This window comes from Psammomys obesus, unplaced genomic scaffold (genome assembly GCF_907164565.1).
Source record: "Psammomys obesus unplaced genomic scaffold, mPsaObe1.curated_primary_1811, whole genome shotgun sequence".
NCBI classification, from domain to species: domain Eukaryota; kingdom Metazoa; phylum Chordata; class Mammalia; order Rodentia; family Muridae; genus Psammomys; species Psammomys obesus.
The window spans coordinates 2,767,511-2,782,675 of record NW_026596069.1 but is presented as its reverse complement, the minus strand read 5'-3'; positions in this window follow the sequence as shown (position 1 = coordinate 2,782,675).

Below are 15,165 nucleotides of genomic sequence, written 5' to 3'. Positions count from 1 at the left end.
GCACTGTGGGATACGGGCTGTGGGTGGATCTCACTCTGGGCTGAAAGCCACAAAATTTGTTGAATAATTTTTTAAGCAGAAAAAGACGAGACCCGGTTTAAGTATTTAAGAAATTTACTCGGGGTTCTATAAGAAGAGCAGACAGACTGAGAAGGAGGGAAACAGGCCCATCTGTCAGCTTATTATCATCACCCACCCACAGAAGCATTTGCTTTATCTGGGTGTATTTGTTTGGGTTTTGTAGTACTGGAAATCAAGCCGGAGGCCTCACACAGCAAGCAAATACATAACGCTACCACTAAGCCCCAGCCCTCACAGAGGCTTTCCCAAATTCTTCAGGAGCATGGTCTTGAAACTGAGAGTGGAAGCCTTCACAGTAGAAAGAAAAAGAAAAAAACCCAAGGGAAAATTACCTTTCCATTACACAGCTAAAGAATTGCTAATACTTTGTTCATTTAAAAGACAGGGTCAAATGGCTCCTGTAACCGGCAAAGCAGCGTTCGATGCTCCTTTCGATTGTTTGTAGACCTTGGTAATTTCTCTCAGCCTGGACACTGCATGCTATAAGCCTTACCTAGGCACGCCATACAATTTATAAGCAAAATACTATGCTGATAACATCTCCTACGGGATGGAACAGTCAGGAAACATAGCCTCGGCTGCTGCACCGGGCGCTGCTTTCGCCATTATGAAATTCACCTGTCCGTACCTGCAGGCATCACTTCCTGCTCCTTATAAACAGTAAAAGTAAGTAAAAGTAAGCTGGTGGCTCTCGAAATGCACACCGTAAAAATAGGGAACTGATCAAATCCCAAACACCTTCTAATTGTAGCACTGTTTTATGAACTATGGGGTATTTTCTTTTTCTTTTTTTTTTTTTTACTTCTTTTTTAAATTTATTATTATTTTTTATTACAATTTATTCACTTTGCATGCCAGCTGTAGCCCCTTCTCTCATCTCCTCTGGGTCCTGCCCTCCCTCCCTCTTTTCCCCCTATGTCCCTCCTCTAGTCTACTGAGAGGGGAGGTCCTCCTACTCTATCCTAGTCTATCAGGTCTCATCAGCACTGCCTGGATCCTCTTTCTTTGTGGCCTAGTAAGACCCCACAAGGGGGAGGTGATCAATGAGCAGGCAACTGAGTTCATGCCAGAGACTGCCCCCTCCCCGCTCCCCTTAACGAGCCTGATGGAGACTGGGCTGCCTATGGGCTTCATCTGAGCAGGAGGTCTAGATCCTATCCATGTATGGTCCTTGGTTGATTCATCAGTCTGGGCCTTGAGCCCAGATTTTTTTTGGCTTTGTTGCTCTCCTTGTGGAGCTCCTGTCCCCTCCAGGTCTTTCTCTCTCTCCTTTCTTTCATAAGATTCCCTGTACTCTGCCCAAAGTTTTGCTATGAGTCTCCATATCTGCTTCGATACACTGCTGGGTAGAGTCTTTCAGAAGCCCTCTGCAGTAGGCTCCTGTCCTGCTCCCTGTCTTTTCCCATTTCTGATGTCTATCCTGTTTGCCTTTCTGAATAAGGATTCAGCACCTTCCCCAGGGTCTTCCTTGTTGTTTAGCTTCTTTAGGACTATAGGTTTTAGCATGTTTATCTTATATGGCTCATATCCATTTATAAGTGAATATATACCATGTGTATCTTTCTGCCTCTGGGTTACCTCACTCAGGATGATCTTTTCTAGTTCCATTCAAGTCTTAGATCAAGGATACAAGGCACTTACCTAAACATAGTAAAGGCAATATACAGCAAGCCTATTAGCCAACATCAAACTAAATGGAGAGAAACCTAAATCAATCCCACTGAAATTAGGGACAAGGCAAAGCTGCCCACTCTCTGTATCTCTTCAACACGGTACTTGAAGTCCAACCTAGATCAATAAGACAACTAAAGGAGATTCAGGGGAAACAAATCAGAAAGGAAGAAGTCAAAGTACCACTATTTGTAGATGATACGATAATATACATGAGTGACCAGAGAACGCCTTCAGCCCATAAACGCCTTCAGCAAAGTGGCTGTATTTTATTTTCTTGTTAAGTATCTACCCGTGAAAACAATACAATCTTGAGAAAAACTGAATTGCTGTGGGTGTGTTTCAAATATCTTCACCCCAAACTCGTCTGCCCAAACTAAGGAGTATTTAAGGTTGTTGCTGGCGAAAAAGTGTCAGCTTAATTTTCCTGCCATCCCCAACACCTCAGAAAATATGTCTAGACTGCTAAGAAAGATAAAAATAGTGCCTTTCCACTCCTACAGATGCTGGCCTTGCCATTCTCCTATGGTGGGGCGTGCTAACCTCATGCATCCTAAACATGAATGTCACATCTTCCTCACTGCCCTCAGTCGTTCTCCTTGCTACTAGGAATGTAAGCGGGGAGAAGAGAAAAAATATATATAATGATTTTACTTTTTCTAAGTGTAAAAGAAATTACATGCCATTAAAGAATAAAACATGATGGCACAAAGCAGAGGTAGGTGGTAGCTGCCGGGGCTGGGAGAATCATTCTTCTTTGAGCACGTGGCCATTGGTCCATTTCCCATGCTCCAGAGAATGTAACCGGACTTAGCGCAATAGCCAAAAAAGGAAAGATGAACTTAGGAGAAGGACATGATGGGGGTACATGTGGAGGAAGGTGGGGGATGGAGGATACATACGTCGAGAATCCTCAAGAATAAGGAAAAACCTTCTTTAAATCCACCGGCAGTTTGCTATGGTACAGCCAGGTGGAGCTTACAGAGAACTATTATTCCAAATTTCTCCGTCTCCAACACTAAAACTAAATGGAAGGAAGATTTGATACTGAAAAGTCTTCTTAGCCAGCAGGCAGCTGCTATGCAGCTATTCACCAGTGACAGGAGGGGAATTCTCTTTCCAGCCGTGAGACCGAGAGGGTGGAAAAAAACACAAACACACCTGAAAGGAAGACATGTAGCCAGCACTGTGGAGTGAAAGTGCGGTGCTTTACAGCATTCTTCGAGAGCTAATGGAAGTGTCCTGAGCACAGCTTAAATGTCTGAAATAGAGCTTGATTTTCAAAAATTCATCTTCATGCAGATTTTCAAAACTGCCTTTAAAGTCAAGCACACGAGGCTTATTAAATCATTTGCACCATAGCTAGACCAGGGGAACCCCGGAACCCAGATTAATCTCCTTCTCTTTCTCTCCACCTCTTATCTTTTTCTGTCATTGATACTACCATGCTCTGGAGGCCTCACTGTCTCACTCTGTAGGTGGCCCTTGCCATACGAAGCAGGAAGGTCTCAAATGAAGCAGTAATAGTAATACCAGGGCTGACCCTAAGTTGCTGCAGCTGGCAGCGTCACACGACTGAAATTTCCAAAAGGTCTCCCTAAACTCTCCCAAGTTTTTGCTTTCCAGCTTCTGTTTCATATCGGCAATTTCCATAGTTTCCACTCTGACCCAAGATGGTGGATACTTTTGCTTGATGATGGATATCATCTCAAAGTTTAGGTGAGTGATACAAATTGGAGGCAGTAAGACTTGTGAGCCAAGCACGCTATTGAGAGACTGCAGTGTCCTCGTTAAGTAAAGTGGAGACGCCATCTACCATGAACTCATGTGGGGCAAATGGGACAAGTATGGACTGAGGAGTGAGTGTTCACTAACGGAACAAAATAAATCATCCCACCAGAACAGGAACCATACAAAGTCTTGAGGCAAAGCAAGTAAGGGGACACAAGGACGGCCTAATGCTACCCCACAGAGGGCAAATGAGGTGTAAGACCGAGAAATTTAGCTCTGAGACACCGGAGGGCACTGTGTAACTCCTAGCAGTTACTGCAAAGAATATAAACTTTATGTGCCATCCTCTGAGCTTGTCCGTAGCTCCCGAATCTTCACTGTGGGTGGTGGTGGCCGCGCTGGATGGTGCCCTCATGGCAGTAGCTGGAAACCCCTTCTATGAAATACCCAGATCGTGTAGATTTCCTGGTAGAGTGTTTTAGTGTGGTTTGCCTGGGTTGCAGTTCTGGTAGCAAGTCCAGTCTGATGGTGGAGGGAACTCATCAGCCTGATCAAAGAAATCTGGGTGAGAAAATTGATCAAGTTGAATGGGGGACTGGATGCATGGGAGTGCAGTAGAACCCTGGAGAATGGCACCAAGGGTCTGTAACTCAGACCGAACAAATCTCATGGCTAAAGCTCAGCCACCGGGAGTTTCTGAAGAAGGCTGAAGAGGTGACACCCTTACCCATATTAAAGAGCATGGTGATGGCCAGGGGGAGTAAGCACTGATATCGAAAACAGAGAGAGAAACGGCTTTAGTGATGAAGAGAAAGCCACAGGATGTAGATAATTTGAAAGGAAGAACTTTGAGGAAAAGGGGTGCAAACAAGAGAGAGGCAGGCAGAACGTTGAGCTACTCAGGACACAGGACGTGGCAGGCAGCAATTGCCCTCTCGGCACAGACTCGGTGGGATGCTTAGCGGCATACACTGGACTTCCCGGTGAGATGGTGGAGTGAAAGCTGTGTTGTAAGGAGTGGGTGATTATAGTTAGGAAAGGGGGGGACAGAACTATGCTGTCAGTACATAAGCTCTTTCTCCAACAAACGCCTTCCATCCCACCCGCTTCCTCTACCATCCGACTGAACCTGCTACTAGGACTGTAGTCCATGCAGCCAATGCCATAACAGCTGTGTTTTAGTGCAGGCGATGAAAACAAAAATGAGGAATAGTAGAGATGAGGGAGAGCTAGGCACAAGTTCTGAACTGTGCTTTGGGGCCCACACAGCCACCAGCCACTTATAGAACCTACCACAACCCAGCAATCCAGACTGGGTGGAGTTTGCCTTGGCCATCCACAGCTACAGAACATCGTCAAGAAGATGGCACCCATAAAGGAAGTTGGGAGGTCACACATGAAGAACAGGACTGTAAAAAAAAAAAAAAATCAATGGAGTATAGCTGAGACCAAAGAGACAAGGTGGCCAGACCCACCAAGGGAAAATCAGGCCAGTGACCTCATTTTCTTACATCTCTACCTAGCTCTCCTACAGCATGACAGCTATTCTGTATCAGCCAGTAACGTCCTTACCTTCTGCCTCCATCCGGCTCTCCTCGCTCTCCTAGTCATCTGTAGAATGTGGGCAGGAGAGTACATTGTTTTCTCGAAGGTGTGACCCATAGGACATTGGCCACACTTCAGTATATGGCCCCTCGCCCGTGAGTAGCTAGCCAGCGTGAACTGGACCTGGCAGGTTGTAGAAGAAGACGAAGATGAAGATTAAGACGAGGAAGAGGTAGGAGAGACACAAAGCTAGGAGGAGTAGAGTTGGGGGTGGATCTGAATAGTGGTTCTCGAGGAAGGGGTATGATCAAAATACATTGTATGCTCTTGGGAAATTCTCAGACTGACTAAATAGCATTGATTCATTGAAAAGTTTCCTTTTCATTGTGGTCCTTAGCTTTACCCAAATGCAGGTGAGAATCTATGGGGAACAAGAGGATAATTCTTATTGGGATGGGGGTGTGGGAGGGATAAAATGAAGCCATTAAGCATAAACCACTTGCTGCTGTTGAAGGGTGTTGAGAACCAAATGATAGCTCAACAGACTGTAATCATTTTCTCGAGGCAGAGTAGACCTAAGAGAGAAAGTGGATCTTACCTCCTCCACCTTGGCTCTGAAAAGGGTCACAAGCCAACAGAGGAAGACAAGACTGATTCTGACCATGAATCTCTTCAGAAAAGGAGCTCCAGGCGAAAACGAGCTCTCCGTCTTTAGTAATAGGTGTTGGCTCTTTCACAAATATTTGGGAAGAAATGCAGGGCATTGCTCCAAACACTCCCCACTCCATCCCGCCCTCTCTCACTCCAATACTTGAGATATTATTTGCCCTCTAGAAGTTTTTCACCCACAGGGTGCCAGTCACCTTATTCCTGGGCCAAGCTTTGTGGAAAGACTAATTCCTCTCCCCTGTTTTCAGCGCGGCTGTTCATTTGCCTCTAAACCAGTTCTAATGGATTATACTCTCTTCGTTCCTTTCAGAAGCCTTTCTGGGTTATTACATGTCCTTTTCTTTACCTTGTGAGGGAACGGATCCTACCCAGGTTAAGTCATTTCATACATACGGCAATACTGATTGGTGTCATTGAGTCAAGAAAACAACTGAGTAACCAGAAACGATGTGCAAATGCTTTTGCTTTGAAACTGTCTGTTTTTCCCCAGAGATTGTAGTTTGGAAGTCTTGTCTGTTACTAAGATAGGTACTCTTAGTACCTATCATGGTGAGAAAGGAGGTTTGCAATTTGGAGGCCAGCCTGAGCTGCCTAACAAAACCCATCCAAAAACACAGGGGTAAAACAGCTAGGGGTGGCGCACACCTTTAGTCCCAGCACCTGGGAGGCAGAAGCAGGTGGATCTCTGAGTTTGAGGCCAGCCTGGTCCACAGAGAAAGTTCTAGGACAGCCAGGACTACAAAGAGAAATCCTGTCCTGGGGGGTGGGGAGAGGACAGGGATGTGTTAGGGGAACATTTATGTATTTCTTTGAAATCCTACCTGTGGGTTGTTGTTTTTACACTCATAAGCGGTTGTGTTTGTTCCTATAGAGGTCAAAATACAACATTTGAGAGAATTTATTCTCTCTTTCCATTGTGTGGCTCCTAGGAGTGGAATTCAAGTAATTGGTTTGGTGGCAAGTACCTTTACTTGCAGAGACATCTTGCTGGCTCTTTCCTATTTTTTTATTTTTATTTTATTTTTATTAATTACAGTTTATTCACTTTATATCCCAACTGTAGCCCCCGCCTTCATCCCCTCCCAATCTCACCTTTCCTCCCTCTTCTTCTCCTATGCCCCTTCCCCAGTCCAATATAGGGGAGGGCCTCCTCCCCTTTCATCTGACCCTAGTCTATCAGGTCTCATCAGGACTGGCTTATCCCAGAAGCAGAAAGACACACATAGTATACACTCACTTATAAGCAGATATTAGACATAAAATATAGGATAATCATACTAAAATCTGTACACCTAAGGAAGCTAATCAAGAAGGAGGACCCTGGGTAAGATGCTCAATCTTCATTCAGAGAGGCAAATGGGACGGACATTGGAAGAGGGAGAAAACAGGGAACAGAACAGTAGCCTATCACAGAGGGCCTCTGAAAGACTCCACCCAGCAGTGTATCAAAATATATGCTGAGACTCATAGCCAAACTTTGGGTAGAGTGCAGGGAATCTTATGAAAGAAGGGGGGAGATAGAAAGACCTGAAAGGGACAGGAGCTCCACAAGGAGAGCAACAGAACCAAGAAATCTGGGCACAGGGGTCTTTTTGTGAGACTGATACTCCAAACAAGGACCATTCATGGAGATAACCTAGAACTCCTGCCCAGATGTAGCCCATGGCAGCCCAGTCTCCAAGAGGGTTCCCCAGTAATAGGAACAGGGACTGTCTCTGACATGAACTCAGTGGCTGGCTCTTTGATCATCTCCACCTGAGGGAGCAGCAGCCTTGCCAGTCCACAGAGGAAGACAATGAAGCCAGTCCTGTTTGTTTTTTAATTAATGTTTTGTCTGTTTGCTTTTCCTTGTTAGATAGAGTTCACTGTGGCTTTGAACTCTGGATCCTACTTCCTCCACCTTCTGAACACTAAGGTTGCAGCTACGTACCACCATGCCTGACTTAATTTATTGTTATTATCAGTGGGGGGAGGGGTGCGTGCTCACACACCCCGAGTGCACATATGCAGGACACTTTCTAGACTTGGTTCTTCCTAGGGATCAGAGTTGAGTCATCAGGTTTGTGTAGGAGAGCTTTTAACACCTGCGCCACCGCAGCAGCCCCGATTTTATATTTTGCCTGGCAGATAACATTTGTATATATTCACGACGGCCACGTTTTTCTTAAATTCAAGCATACCTGGTGTATTGCTCAAATCAAAGCAATCAGAATGCCCATCGCCTTGCACTCTTCTCGTTTCTTTATGGTAAGCACATTGAATGGCTTAATGAGTTGAGATGTAGAGTCAGCGGTTGGTGCGAGAGAGAGGAAACAGGATGGTCTCTCTCCATGTTCTTGTTCCTTCAAGGCCTGATACCATTTATCAAGGTCAGTCTGTCCTCATCCGAGCTTCCCAGGTGGCTCTTAGCTCAAGCTGCCTGTGATTATCTGCTTTTCAGCCCTCAGATAAGCACCTAGAAGAACTACTACTTAGATTTCTGGTCACAGTCTAGCTTAACCCATTTATTTAGTCCTTACTCTAAGAAAACCAAGCCAATAGCTCCCTTAAAGTTTTTATTTGAATATCCTCACCAACTCCTGCTAACTGTCCTTTCAAACTGTATCGTCTAACGTTGCCACTAAGTCTAGCATAGGCTTAACTTGTTTTTCAAAAAGTGGGATGGGGGAGGAGGGGAGAAAGGCCAAAATTATCCCCACAAGGACTCAGGACACCCATCGTTATACTGGGGACTAACAGTCCAAACACACAGTGAGCCCAGAGCTCTTGAGGCTCTGAGGCATTGCAGACAGAGCACTGATGTGCTCACGGAGTAGATGACAGACAAGAGAAAAACCTCTCAGTCATCCTGTCCCCTCACCTGCAAGATGAGGAATTGTCACCTATCACCAGTGAACTTTTCCATCATTGAAATGTATCACATAAAACTCAGTAACTGTGACCTTAACTCTCGGTTTGTATTCATATTTAGCTGTCTTGAAAGTTTAACTGAAATTCTGTTAGTTGTTGTAATTTAAAAACGAGTGCGATGCCACCTCTAAGAATATACATACATGTACGTTTGAGTCGTTTGGAAGGATGGTATGTATAAGTGAAAGTGAAAATTGAACCCTGTGGGTATGTTGGGACTGAATATGAGAGGAATTAATGAGTGTAGAAAAGCAAACAGGATACATCTGTTTTTAGGGCATAAAAAAAATAACTTAGGAACCTGGGGAGGAGTAGAGAAAGGAAAGATTTTTCTGTTGTTTCTTGTCTTCCACAGTAAATCACTAATGCTTTCCGAGAAGAGGGATAAGCTGTCCAGTTCTTAGCAATTAATGGAACAGCAATTTGTTGATTTAAGAATACTGTCGATCACTACCCTTCACAATAGCTCAAGAAAATGCTACTAAAAAAGCTTGACGCTCATCTCCGTTGCTTCTAGGCCATGTTAACTATGACTCAGATGAATTTGAGACGTTCCGAGAACTTACTGGAAACAGTCAAACATGATGTAATGGTGCTCACTCATAACTCAATGGAGCGGAATGGGCGGCACGCCAGAATGTGTGGTTCTCCAGGAACATCTTGATGAATCTGCGGCATGCTGGCCTTTGGGGATGACCCTGGGGAGAGGCAACTGAGAGGAGGTGGTTTAGGCCATCTCCCTTCTTGTCCCTCTACTGTGAGAAAAGTAGCTCACAACAGATCCTGATCTGGCATCCTTAAATGGGAGCAGCATTTCCTGGGGGAAAGCCCTTCTGGTCCCGTAAAGTCTTTAGGACTGTAAACTAGAATGACCCTCTATAGTAGGGTTCTCAACTTGTGGGTTGAGACCCCTTCAGGGAAATCAATGGACCTTTTTACAGGGGTCCCACATCAGACATCTACATTACAATGCAGAATAGTAAAAAAAAAAAAAAAAAAAAAAATTACAACCATGAAGTAGCAACGAAATAGTTTTATTTTGGGGATTACCACCTGAGGAACTGTGTTAAGGAGTCGCAGCTTTAGGAAGGTTGAGAACCACTGATCTACAGTAGTTAACCAACCACCAGCCTTCTTCAAGTTATCTATCTGATAATGATAACACACACGTGCAACCCACATGCACACACACGCACACACACACACAGGCACAGACACGCACGAGCACACACACTGAAATCATTTCACAATTGCAGCTTCTAACTCCAGGGACAAGACAAAACCAGGGCGCTAAGTGCCAGAAGCTATTGAGAGCTTCCGAATTCATTTGTCTTCTGGTAATTCCTGATATTCTTAAATGCAATTCTGCTTATAATGATGCCAAACAATAATAGATTCTTATCCACTTAGACATTTGGGAAACATTGTATGTTCTTTTATAGTTATTTAGGGATTTCTCCTTACACTTAAAGAATTGAAAAACAGTAGAGAAACCATCAGCTCCCATGAAACATTTATTAATACTTTGCTGAATAAGATGAGTAAGTAGTGTGTGTGTGTGCGTGTGTGTGTGTGTGTGTGTGTATGTGTGTGTGATGAGGAAGAAAACACAGCTGTATGGTTTAAGAGAAGGTCTAACTTTTTATCACTTGGTATGGCTCTGACAGCTCTTAGGTGCCGTTTCTATTTTAGACGCCACTCCGAACATACTTACTTCTTCGGTTTAAATACAGTTTATCTGCTCTGAAGTTAAATCCCTAAAGCTAAAGTCCAAACTTGAAGCACCTGGAGTGTTTAGAGGCGGGCCTTTGGAGAGGCGATCCGGATTAAATACAGTCACTAGGGTGGAAACAGCATAGTTGCATATGGGGGCTTGATAAGAAGAGAGGACAGCTGCAGAGGTGGCTCGGCAGTGAGGCGAGCACACTGCTCCCACACAGACTCAGAGCCAAACTCTGGGCAGAGTGCAGGGAATCTTAGGAAAGAAGGGGGAGATAGAAAGACCTGGAGGAGACAAGAGCTCCACAAGGAGAGCAACAGAAACAAAAAATGTGTGTCCAGGGCTCTTTTGTGAGACTGATCCTCCAACCAAGGAGGATTCATGGAGATAACCTAGAACCCCTGCCCAGATGTAGCCCATGGTAGCTCAGTATCCAAGGGGAACAGGGACTGACTCTGACATAAACACAGTGGCTGACTCTGATCACCTCCCCCTGAGGGGGGAGCAGCCTTACCAGGCCACAGAGGAAGACCATGCAGCCAGTCCTGATGAGACCTGATAGGCTAGGGTCAGATGGAAGGGGAGAAGGTCCTCCCCTATCAGTGGACTTTGAGAAGGGCATGGGAGGAGATGAGGGAGGGAGGGAGGATTGGGAGGGAATGAGGGAAGGGGGGTACAGCTGGGATACAAAGTGAATAAACTGTAATTAATATAAAAAAGATTTTTTTTTTTTTTTTTTTAAAGAGCACAGTTCAAGTCCCAGCTTTCACAGCAGGCGGCTCACAGCTGCCTGCCCCTTCAACTCCAGGGACTATGACACCCACAGTCCCTGACTGTGAGCACAGCGACTATGAGGTCACCTCGTAGTTGCTGTGCTCACATGCACTCCACACACAGACACATAAAATTAAACCTTTAAAACAATGTGATTTATGACATGTGTGTGCACACACATGCACACACGCATGCAAGCCCAGAGCTACCCGTTCTTTTATTTTCTTGTGACCCCTTGGACCTCCTCAGATTCTGCCAGAAGTAAGGCCATTGCCAGATAAAGCACCCTTACCTTGGACTCCAGAACAAAATGTCACCCTGAACAAACCTCTTTTGTTAAAACTTATCCAGTAGGTGGCATTGCATTGTTAGCGACAGGAGACAGACCAGAGCACTGATGAGCTTGTATTGTTTCCCTGAAATGGGAGGGGAGGGTAAACCCTCCTAGGTTAGCATTGTAACTGCCAGATTGGTACCACAGTGCGAGTGACTCACAGCCTTTCTCACCTGACTTAAAATGCAGACTTTTGCACCTGTGGCATAAAATATTTCTGTGCTGCCAAACTGTTAACTGCCTTAATTACACCCTCAAACCCTAAAATTCCTGTAGAAATCCTTGCCCCCTGGGGTGTCAGAGGACAATGGTATTTCCACATGAGGTCTTTATAGAGATAATTCAATTAAAGCGGAGTCCTCTGGGTGGGCTCTAACCCAATGTGGCTGGTGTCCTTTGTAAGAAGGTAAGCAAGTCACAGAGGGAAAATGACATGAGAACACAGGTGAAGCTGAGGGTGTGCCTCAGTGTGCCCGGTGCCTGGCAACTGTGAGGGCCTGGTTTTCATCCCCAAAGATGCCCTCTACACAGCACAGCGAAAGAGCCGAGCCTGCCAGCGCCTTGATCTCAGACTCCTGGTCTTCCTCCCTGCGGAAAAACTAAAGGTCTGTGGCTCAAAGGCACCTGCGGTGTGGTCCTGTGCCCTGGCAGCCCTGGCAAGCCATACGCCCACCAAACGAAGAGCGTGGACAGCTTTCAGGTGCCAAAGGGCAGATTGTAACAGTGGGAAGTGGGGAAGCTCATTAAGGTGAAGGACACAACTGCTCTGCCCTCCCTGTGAAGGAAAGGATTAATTTTAGCTCCTGCTGGATCATACAAAAGGTGTAAATTAAAGTAGATTACATCACCGATCCCGGGTATAAAGGGAAGATAACATTTTAAAAGTACACAACACACCAAGTCTTTCATATGAAAGTACGTTAAACCAAGTAGCTGAGCACATATGGCATTCAAGCCTTTTGAAGCTGTGTAGTGGTAAATTCGAAGCCTCTCTTATGTGCTGGGGGGAAAAAAAAAGGTCTCACCAAGCATCTTACTGTTTGAAGACTCAGAGCAAAAATAGTAGGTGATTATAACAATGTGAGTTAGGCTCTTAAGGAATACACTTTAAATAAATGTATTGATTTATTGACAACAGAGTTTTCCTAATGTAATTGTATGTCTGTGTGTGTGTGCTATATGTTTGTATGACTGTGTGCACATCTGCATGCATGCATGTGTGAAGGCCAAAGGTCAGCACCAGATGTTTTCCTCAGTTGCTCTCCGCCTTGATTTGTAAGACAGGAACATTGATTGAGCAAGGCTGGCCGACCAATGACTTCCAGGATCTGCTGGTCTCTGCACACCACCACAGCACTGGGTTACAGGCGCATGCAGCTGCACCTGGCTTTTTGCATGGCAGCTGCAGACGCAAACTCAGATCCTCTTGCTCATGTAACGGGCATTCACCCAGGGGCAAGCCTGTGGTGCATTTTCTTGATTGAAGATCTGTGTGGAAAAGCCCTGTCCCCTGTGGGCAATGTCACTCCTGGGCTGGTGGTCCTGGAGGTTCTAAGAAAGGTTGAGCAAGCCCTGAGGAGCAAGCCAGCGAGCAGCTCTCCTCTGTGGTTTCTGTGGTTCCTGCCTCTAGATTCCTGCCTTCAGTTCCCGCCCTCGCAGCTGCCCCCCCCCCCCCCAGGATGGAGTGTTACCTGGAAGTGTAAAATTAAATAAACTATTTCCTCCCCAAGTTGCTTTTGGTCAATGTGTTTTATCAGAGCAACAAAAACTCTAACTAACTAAGACAGAACCACCTCCCCAGGGCTATTAATATTTACCTTTAAAAACAATTATTTTTTTTTTTATCAAATTTGTTCTACTAAATATTGGTGCCTAGATACCGGAGGTGCTCAGATTAAATCTTTTTTGTCTGTCTGGTTAGGAGTCACCAGAAGGAGCATGAGAAAGGGGTATGGATAGAAGTGGCTCTTCTTTGTGCTCTGGTCATCCCTATACTACCTGCTCATCAGAACGGTGTGTACCATCTACTACTGCGAAAGAAAGAAAGAAAGAAAGAAAGAAAGAAAGAAAGAAAGAAAGAAGGAAGGAAGGAAGGAAGGAAGGAAGGAAGGAAGGAAGGAAGGAAAGAGAAAAGGCATTTATCTGCCATTCACATGGCGGAGAAAGCAGAATTCTCCTAATCACCCGTTGTGATTTTGTCTTAAGCATCAACATCTCTCGCTGGTTTCTTTAACAATGAGCCAGAATATCAGACTATTTTCCTCTAAATCATTCTTTGCCAAGGCTCACTGTTGTTGTTTTGTTTTGTTTTTCTCTTTTGTTAGTTTAAATTCTGGGTGGGGTGGACTGTGGCGGAGCCTGTAGAGGTGATGAATAAGGTTATGGACCCAAGGACTAAGGGGATTGCATAAAAAGCAACTGCTGTGTGATACATGCACATATTGGAGCAAGGTTTGCTGACAGGGAGGAGGCAGCATGGAGCATTGGCAGGAAACAGGCAGCACGAAGCACATCATCCATTTGATAGGTCCAACATATGGCAAACAGTAAGGTCTCCAGAGACAAAAGCAAGATTAGCTTGTACTCTCGTAAAAAGAAAGGACGCTCCTTTTTTTTTTTTTTCATTCTTAATATTTTTCAATAAAATGCTTCAGTCTTGGTTGCTGTCAATCCTGGCAGAATAATACTAAGGACATGGTTTTCTAAATGTCATCATAGAATAACCCTCACTGAAAATGAGGGTTTAGGTGACACCAGGCTTGAAACACCAGTGCTCTGGAGACAGAGGCAGGCAGGACTCAGTAAGTCTGAAGCCAATCTGGTCAGTACAGCAAGTTCCAGGCCTGCCCAATTCTATACCCTGTCTTAAAAGCAAATAAATAAAATTTCATCTAATAATCTAAGGAGTATAAATATCGTGTCTTTCTGTGCTTTACAAAAGGTTTAGGGAGTTCTATAGGAACTCAGATAGATTATCACCTAGTTTGAGTCAGCACCAGAATTTTGTCAGACATTAATCAGATTGTTTTCAGAATGAAGACAGCACTGTAAACAGAGCCCCGCTTCAGCTCTATTGGAGCCTGTGGAATGACTCTGCTCAATTAAGCTCATAGTCATGACACCAGAAGCACAGAAAAGAGCTTTGGTGATTGCTTGTGAGGTGGACTTTTGCCCTCCTTCGATGTGGCTTTAGATAACTGCCCTGAGCAAGAAAGGAAAGAGCAAGCATGGAAAGATGAAATATGCCATCGCTCAGACTACTCCCTGGGAACCTGTTGTTCGTAGGTAGAATGATTCACCTGGGGGCTAGCTCATCTGAAAAGCTGCCTCTAATGTCTCAGGTCCTCTGTAAACTACATTAGATAAATAAAAAGCCTACAGCTAAGAAAGAAATAACAAAGCACTTTGCACCAAAATCAAGTGCTCACTGTGTGTGCCAGTTTTCTCTGTGTTTGTTTTTTTGTTTCATTAATTTTTTTTTATTTCGTAGTAATTTCTTTATTTACTCTGTGTGTGTGTCCACATTTTTCATGTGCTCATGCGTACACATAGCACAGTGTACCTGTGGAAGTCAGAGGACAGACTTTGGTAGTTGGTTCTTGCTTTCTACCATTTGTGTGCCAGGGGTTTAAAATAGGTCAGCAGGCTTGGTGACAAGCACCTTCACTGGCTAAGTGGTTGGTTGGTTGGTTGGTTGGTTGGTTGGTTGGTTGGTTGGTTGGTTGGTTGG